Raw genomic sequence first — 9,185 nt, 5'->3', positions numbered from 1 at the left:
AGGGGGGTATAAGAATCACCCTGTTTGTTTGTCCATCTATCTGTGGACAACACTTGGATTATACTGCTCTAGCTCTAGTTGGTTAAAATATATTATATCTAAAATCAAATGTGTCATACTTCTTGTTTAATGTGCATAAATGTACTTTGAAGAACATACTGTATAAGTAGAATTTTTAGCAAGGATTTAATTTTGGCATTATTAGAGAGGGTGCTGACATCGCTAAAATTGAATATTGCTAAAATTTAATGTCTCATTACATGTATTTGTAATAGCTTCTTTAGTAAACATTTTAAAATTCTAAAATTACTTCTGGCTAAAAATAAAATACCAGACTTTGGTAGAAATCGCTAAATTTGCATCTCGCTAAAATTTCCACTTATACGATATATTATTATTTCTAGCAAAATATTTCTGTAAAATATTTGACTGTACACTTCAGAAAAAAATCAGTCTCAGAATCAGGTACAAGATATGCTGTAATGGTGCCTAGTTGTGTCGCCTGCATAGCAAGGGGACTCTGAGGGATCACTTCTCCATTGTCTGTCAGTCTGACTAGCTGACCATCAGTCTATCTGTCTGTCACAATTTGATATGTCATTCCTGAGACACACATTTTCAATGGAAAACTCTTGTTTTACGTTCATATCTGTGATACTTTTAGTGAGCATTGATATTTGACCAGTTGATTGGTCTTTGATAGTAAAATAAGATAAAACTTGAAACATAAAATTGCTGTAAACTACATTTTCACAAGCCTTGCTGATGTTAAGGTTTATTTTCATTTGAATAAGTATAAGGTCGTCTTGTGTTTAACAGACACGACTTCTCATTATACCCCCTGTAAACGAAGTTTGGGGGGGTGTATATAGGAATCAGCTTATCTGTCTGTCTGTCTATCCGTCCGTCCGTCTGTCTAGCTGTGCAAACATGTACGGTCCATATCTTTCTTACGGAGGAACATTAGAATCTACTACTCCATACAAAGATTGCTCATGACCTAAGAATGTGTCATGACCTTGACTCAAGGTCATTTGGTTAAGTTCAAGGTCACTGGAAGAAAAATTTTATTATTTGTGTCCGTTCCATATCTTTCTTATGGATTAACTTGGTAAGTTCCCATTTTACAAAAAAGATTCCTCATGACCTAAGGGTGTGTCATGACCTTGACCCAAGGTCATCTGTGCATGTTCAAGGTCACTAAAAGAAAAATTGTAAAATTCATGTTTGGTACATATCTTTATTTTGGATAAACTTGAATCTACTACTTCGCACAAAGAGGGTTTATGACCTTCAGCAAAGGTTATTTAAGTTCAAGGGCACTGAAAGGAAAATTTCTTAATACATGTATGTGCATGTTCCATATATTGCTTATGGATAAACTGGTTAGTTCCTATTTCACACAAAGATTCCTTATAACCTTAGGATGTATCATTACCTTGATGCAAGGTTATCTATGCAAGTTCAAGGTTATAAAAGCAACAAGTTCCTAATTCATGTTTTGTACATATCTATCTTATGGAAAAACTTGGTAAGTTCCTGTTTTACAAAAAAATCGCTTATTGTCTTGTGGATGTGTCATGACCTTGACCAAAGGTTCTTTGTGTAAGTTTAATGTCACTGAAAGAAAAAACTTCATAATTTGTGTCTGGTCCATATCTTTCTTATTGATAAACTAGGATACATTCTTGTTTACACAAAGATCACTTATGACATAAGGGTGTGTCATGACTTTGACCCAAGGTCAATTGTCCAAGTTAAAGTGCACAGACAGTAAAAAAATTATAATTCATGTCTGGTCCATATCTTTCTTAAGGATAAACTTGAAAGGTTCCCATTTTACACAAACATTGCTTTGACCTGAGAACTTGTCATGACTTTAAACCAAGGTCATTTATGCAAGTTCAAGGTTACTGACAAAAAAAAAATCATAATTCATGTGTGATCCATACATTCAGTCTATTTTTTAGGCTGCACCTTCGTTTCATTTATAAAAAAAAAATTAATGAGCAATTACATTTGCACTAAAATGTTTCAGCTTTCTCTCTTCTCTTAGATCCATAAAATATTCATGATTTAGCACTTCTGAAAAACCCAGCGGGGGGTATTTTGTCCCATTTGGACAGTTCTAGTTGTTTTTAGGTTTATAACTTGAATGATAAACATGGTACAGCAATGTAAATTAGCCAGTAGACAGCATTGGAGTCCCTTTGGGTTGAATATTGCGTCATTTTGACATATAACTTCGGCTTTTGTTATGTCATATATGGTCAAGTTTTTGCATATTTGGTCCACATTCTGACTATATTGTATAACTATTAGACATTGTGGAGCAATGGTACTTATTTTTACTTATATGATGGGGTAAGTACAACAGGGTTGACAGTTGATCAGGATGCCATGACCCAAATATTCCACTTGAGAGGCTTTAATTTCCTGGGTGTATGGTTCATGTTTTGTCGATCCTAGTCAAGTCAGTTGCTAGGGTATAAATTCCGTTGCTATGGAGATTTCTTTTCCTATTGTTTTGTAAAAAAGTCGTACATTTTATGGAGATTTTTCTAAAGTACTATGTTTCTGTAGATATGGCATCTAACTGATAAATATCTGTTGTAATATTAAAAAAAAATTGCCAAAACTTGCAAAAATCCATTGAAAGTGTTTTGAAAAAAATGCAAATTTTGATTTCTGAAAAAAAAAATTGGGACATCCGACTACCAATCTTTATTTTATAATTTCATAGTATTGGGATATATCTTTAACTTTGTATGACATACAATATCTACGGTTGTTGCGTTTTTAAGTATTCAAGTTTTGAAAAACTTAATTTTCCACGGATATTCCCATCATGAAAATCTTGTCATTTTTCGGTTGCCATAGCAACCATATCAAAATTTTTAAAAATACTTACAGACATAAAGATATTTTCTTCTGATGCATCTTTCATTATTTCAGTATAAGAAAACAAATTTAGACCTTCCAATTGTTCCCCCCTCTGCATTTAAATATGTCTAAATTTGTATTATTTTACCATGTTTCGTTGAGAATTTACTATGCAAATCACATTTGTTGCCATGGAAACCAATGATGATGAATAAATTTGTAAAATTTGTCTCAAATATGTTTTTTGTTGTTGTTCAAATATTTTAGGGTGGTTTTTGCCCAATTCAAAATTTTTGACTTTCCATGTAAATCTCAATGGTTACTGACACGGCCTCTTAATATGTTTAATAATTATTTGAAAACTTTGTAATACTTTGTCAAACAATAGCAAAATATCAATTTTTCGAAATTTAGTTAAAACTGAAATATAACAACATTTTGGGAAGAAAAATAAAAAAATCTAGCACAACTTTCACAATGTATCACTTATTTCATCTGAAGGTACTTGTCAGAAATAATGAAAATATTCAAAAACATTCATGGGCAAATCACAACAAATGTTGACTATAACAAAATGAAAAATCATAAAATTGGCATATCGCAATAAAAGCTTTGATGAACATTTCATTTAAAAGATATATGTTTTCTTTTTGAATTGCACCTTTTTTGGATACCGGAACTGTAGCGTTATGGTCAAAGACATATATGTACAATCAACAAAGTGAGTTTCACAATTTATTTCTTTAAGGAGTTGCATGTGTGGTGCAAAGGTGATAGCGTGCTTAAGAGTTGCTGTGTAAGGATTTGATTTTTGCATAGCGGGTTTGAATCTCTATATATATATATATATATATATATATATATATATATATATATACATATATATATATATATATATATATATATATATATATATATATATATATATATATATATATATATATATATATATATATATATAACGTTACAGTTCTGCAGCTAAAGAAGGAACACACTATGGGTGTGACCGGTCGGCAGAGGATGTTCACTCCTCCATGGCACATGATCCCACCTCTGATGTTTGAAGGTCCGTGTTTGCTCTGCTCCTATTCTGTATTGTTTTATGTTCGTTAACTCCATATGTTTCATTACTAAAGTTACGAGGGCTGTTCGGAAATTATTGAGACAATTACATTCACTCCATAATGGACGGAGATAATTTCATGAAAAGTCATTAACATTTTATAAAGAACTAATAAAAGAATAAAATTTCTAATTCCTATAATAATTGGATAATTTTTGGTGAAATAATAAACATGCATATGTCTATCGACCCGGAGCAGCATCGCTACTTCATTTAACGTCACGCCAACTGGAGATGATTTCGCATGTGAAAATTGGTTGATTGATTGATTGTATACTGTTTAACGTCCCTCTCCAGAATATTTCACTGAAATGGAGACATCACCATTGCCGGTGAAGGGCTGCAATTTTAGGCCTATTCTCGGCACTTAAGGCCTTTGAGCAGGAAGGGATCTTTATCGTGCCACACCTGCTGTGACAGGGGGCCCCGGTTTATACGGTCTCATCCGAAGGACCGCCCCATTTAGTCGCCTTTTACGACAAGCAAGGGGGTACTGAAATGAATGGAAAGCGTTTTAAAATACTCTTCCTTCTTTGTAATTACATATAACATCAGAAAAAATCGAATTGTCTTTATTCTGAAACTATTCTTTAAAAATGTATGCTGTTGCTACTCCAGTGTAAAATTTTCATTTGCGGCAAAGGATGACTTAGAATCAAGCATTGCCGATTTATGCAACGCGAGTCAACGATATTGATATATACCGTAACGATATTGATACCGTACGTAATAACTGGAGGTCGTCCAGAGCTTTCAATTTTTACTCTGGGTCAATAGATTGTAAAAAAAAAATGTACACCAATGGAATAACAAATCATAACACATTATTTTTTTCTCGTTGTTATTGTTTAAGCGGGGCATTTAGTATGGAAAAGAGTTCTACATTGCGCTACACAAAATTTTATGTATGCTGGCTGCTCCGCCCTTGACGTCAAAATCCATTTTATTGTTGTTAGCAGATTTCATTACCGCGGTTCACTTTCTTATGATCACCGTATTTTTTAACAAAATTCTAACAAGCTTGCACAACATGAATTTGAAATAAAGCTGAAAAATCACACATATAAACTGAATTATTTTCGCTTTTAATATGGGTTCAAGAAGAGTTAGAACATTGGTGATACATATTTTCAATATTTGATTTCCTTACTGCTCCGGGTACCCCAACTATTGACACATTTATATACCATTGTAGAGAAAATATTTAACATTTGTAAAATAATTCTTGCTTTTATTGATTCTAAGTGTATTTCAAATTTATATGCAAATTTTCACCGAAAGACATTCATTAGAAAGCAAAATATACAAAATGTCTCAATAATTTTCGAACAGCCCTCGTACATTTGTAAGACGGCAGGTTGAATATTTTGCTGGTAAACTGCATTAAATATAAGTATTAGTACTTTTATTTGCAGTATTTCAGAAGGTTCGCAGCTCTTTTCAGATACCTTAAGGTTTCGTGAGTTTATGTGTAAACACTTGGCAAGATACACTGAATGAGACTATGCCCTTGCAATAAATCGATTTATAAGGATTACTTTTTAATAAATATGGATACAAATACACACGACCATATCACTTGTCTGGAGAATATACGGACAGTATATAAAAAGAATAGTAATTTAGACATCGCATCCAAGGAACGGCGTTTAATGTTACTGCAACTAATATTTTATTTGATAACAAAGGATATTTTTCATTATCTAACATGTGACTTGATCAGCCCTTACTGTTTACAAACTGCGCCAACATTTAGGAGGTGAAGTCACATTGACAAGTGCATTGCAATCTATGAATCGTGTATATATTATAGAGTGGAATTTAACTAACGACAAAACTGCATGCAATAATAAGTATTTTATTAGCCTACAGCTATCCAGGAGTTTAAAACAGCAAATACTTTGTGGTACTTTGAAAAACTAATATTTTGTGTGACGTCATAGTAAACATTCCCCGTATAAATATATTCTCCGCCTCCTAATTGTAGCCTTAACTGTTCAGCAAACTAAATAGATTTAAATAAAAAGGGAAAAAACAATAAAAACTGCAAATAAATTGGGAAAATCCTGGGTATATGTAACCGTTAAAATTATGTTACTGTAGAAAGTGCTGCTTATAAAAAACTATCTTATTTTTCGATTTCATGATGTGATAAATCAATTAGCTTGTGTGAGGCGAAGGCGTTTATGCATAAAATTATCATGTAAGCCAATTTATTGATCATCGCCATGAAAACGAAAAATCTGACACTAATTCCTTATATTTATATGCTCTCAAATCCGCCAATCCACTTGCCACAAGCCTTTAGTCTATTTTTCCAGCGCTGCACGTGATTTCTTTATGGCGTCTATCGATGAACCAGTACATTGATGAGGAAATAATGTACATAAACTATATGTAATTTTATCTCGGATAAAGACGTTGGAAATTAATGTAAAGTTAAATTAGTATACTGAGAAAGTAATTTAGTCACCTTTCCAGATACTTCATTTGATGTTATAAATGTAGTTGAAAGACGCAATTTTATGTTCCCACTAACTAGTGTATCAGTTGTGAAATGGAAAATGCAAGTTGTGCACGGAAATGGTGGTTTAGAATTTCAGGTCAAACCTTTGTAATTGAGATTTTTTGAAACTGTTTGACGCTATATGATTTTATCCTTGTTCTTATTTCGCACAAAAACACAATTCAGCTGCCACTATCTGTTTTTCACGAAGCTCTATAAATAAGATAAATATGCTAAATTAAATGTATATTTTGTTGCAAATTTCGCATAAAATGTGCATTTTTTTGCAATTACAACGAAAACACAGCACTTGAAAATATTGACAAAGTACGGATATACAAATAAAATCGTTAATATGAATATATAAAACATGATATTCATTATTGTATTAATAACAAATAAATAAATATTCATAAAACATCAGATCAACACAGGGTAAACCCAAACATTGATTGTTTGTTAAATTTTGAATTGAAAGATATTTACTCAAAAGACTTCCCATTTCCAATAATTTATGAAGAGATATTTCTCTACAAAATCTAGTTACATGTATGTTGAGTGTAATCTCGAACGATATCATTGTGGAAATAATTAACTACATGTATAACCTCTGTTTTTCATAAAAAAGGAAGCCAAACACATTTTAGTAATGTTATTCTTGTTATACTTGTTTTTGAAGTATAAGAAAGATAACAAACAGTAGTCATGCATTTTAGTCCATAAACAATACAAATTTGAATCCGAGCAATTAAACACAGACATGATCTCACATAAAACCTTAACATCCATACGCTCTTTAGTGCATTTTACCACACCCCTCTACTCACATTCTCAGAAAATAATCAAAGAATTTTTTTAATGGATAAAAAGCCAATCTTCTAATGCCAAATCATAAAAAAAAAATTATCGAAACCTTGGTTAATAGTTTATTCTAAAAATATGAAATAATGTCTTTGTGATCTAATCAATGGCAAAAACTTACCATAACCGTGTGCACAACAGATTGCCAATGTCAAGAAATATGCTATATTAACCATGTTAACTTTAGTTAATTTCACTGGGAGGGACAACAATGCGCTTTCAATATTGAAACCCAGAGAAAAATATACATCAACAAGGAAATTTAAGTTACTGTATGTACATTACGTTTATTCATTTGATAGTCGACATAACCAAACCAGGAAATATATCTGTAGAAATGCTATTAATTTACATTGTATAAATATTCATACGCAGATACTGAATTTAAAAAAAGTTGACTTTTTAGCCTTAGATCGTCTTTTTAAAAATTTTCCCCTTATGGATAAACAAAATTGACAAACAAATATAATTGTAATGTAATATTACCTCAATTTAAATCTAAAATAAAGATATGCACATTTACTTTCTCAAAAAATAAAGTAACTCATTTACATACAAATGCTATTCCTTACTATTTAAACTTCGATAACCACCAACACACTCCAGCGGTGCATGATAATTGCCTTTACTACACTTTTTAGAGCAGGGGTGGGAACATTTCGATCAATACTAAATTAGAAATGAACAAAATATGAAAAAATGAATGACCAGTATTTTTTTAGCTACGTCATGTAAAGGGCGCTCTTCCCTTAAAAGCCAAATTCACTTAGAAGATCAATAGCATCTTTTCAAACTGAATTATCACTCTCAAAAATTTTAATAAAATGTAATGTTAGTGTAATGATTATGAATAAAATTCTGAGAACCAAGATTCCGATAGCAATTAAAAGGATTACCCCCCCCCCCCCTCAAAAAAAAGACAAAATAATATACCTGTTTCCATCCTTTACATCTCCAACACCCCTCCCCCTCCCCCCCCCCCAAAAAAAAAATCTTTTCTCGGCATTGTTGTTCACGAATGGATCCTTTGATTAAATATTTCCGGGTAATACAAGACACAGTATTTGATATTGTAATAAGATGAAGTAAGTATTTGCATTTTTGAGAATTTGACGTAGAGGAAAAACAAAGTCAACATACTTCATCCACTTAAAAACTTTAATTCTTGTCTGTAAACACAGTGCAGGATCGTTTTATATGCTGGTAGTACAAGTGCATGAATGAGGAAGATAAATACTCTGTTTTGTCATTTTAAAGATTTTAAAGTTACATAACCTAGAGATAATTTCCATGATATCTTATTAAAACATGCATCACTTTGTGCGACTTTTTTTTCTTATCATTTATTTTATATTGATTATGATTTATTCTTAAAGCATACAGAAATAAAAGCTCTTTAAGGTATGTGAGAAATAGGGTTACACAATGTATAAGTATTAATCGGTAGAACAAATAAAATAATTTTGTTCGTTGTCAAAGAAAATATTTACAAATATACAAGAGGACTTCAGATACAACCGATTGTACTGGAATAACTTCAAGTCTTGCTGAAAATATTTTAATTCGATCGATAAACAACACATCTAACAGACTTTTTACAAAAAATCATGTTCTACTTCATCTATGCTTACAATCATTTTATTTTTTTTTCTTATCAAGTTGAAATTTCCAGTCTGAACTTCCATAATGCAGTTGAGTAAATTAAATTATTGAATCTCAATTAACATTGAATCGTTATAAAAGAAATATAAATTTCTTCATAATCACAAAGACTACATTTTTTTCTAATACATCTGATGTGTAAATCGACAT

This window comes from Saccostrea cucullata, unplaced genomic scaffold (genome assembly GCF_032062105.1).
Source record: "Saccostrea cucullata isolate Sc308-1 unplaced genomic scaffold, CSIRO_AGI_Scuc_v1 ctg2343, whole genome shotgun sequence".
In the NCBI taxonomy this organism is placed as follows: Eukaryota; Metazoa; Mollusca; class Bivalvia; order Ostreida; family Ostreidae; genus Saccostrea; species Saccostrea cuccullata.
This window is presented reverse-complemented; position numbering follows the sequence as displayed.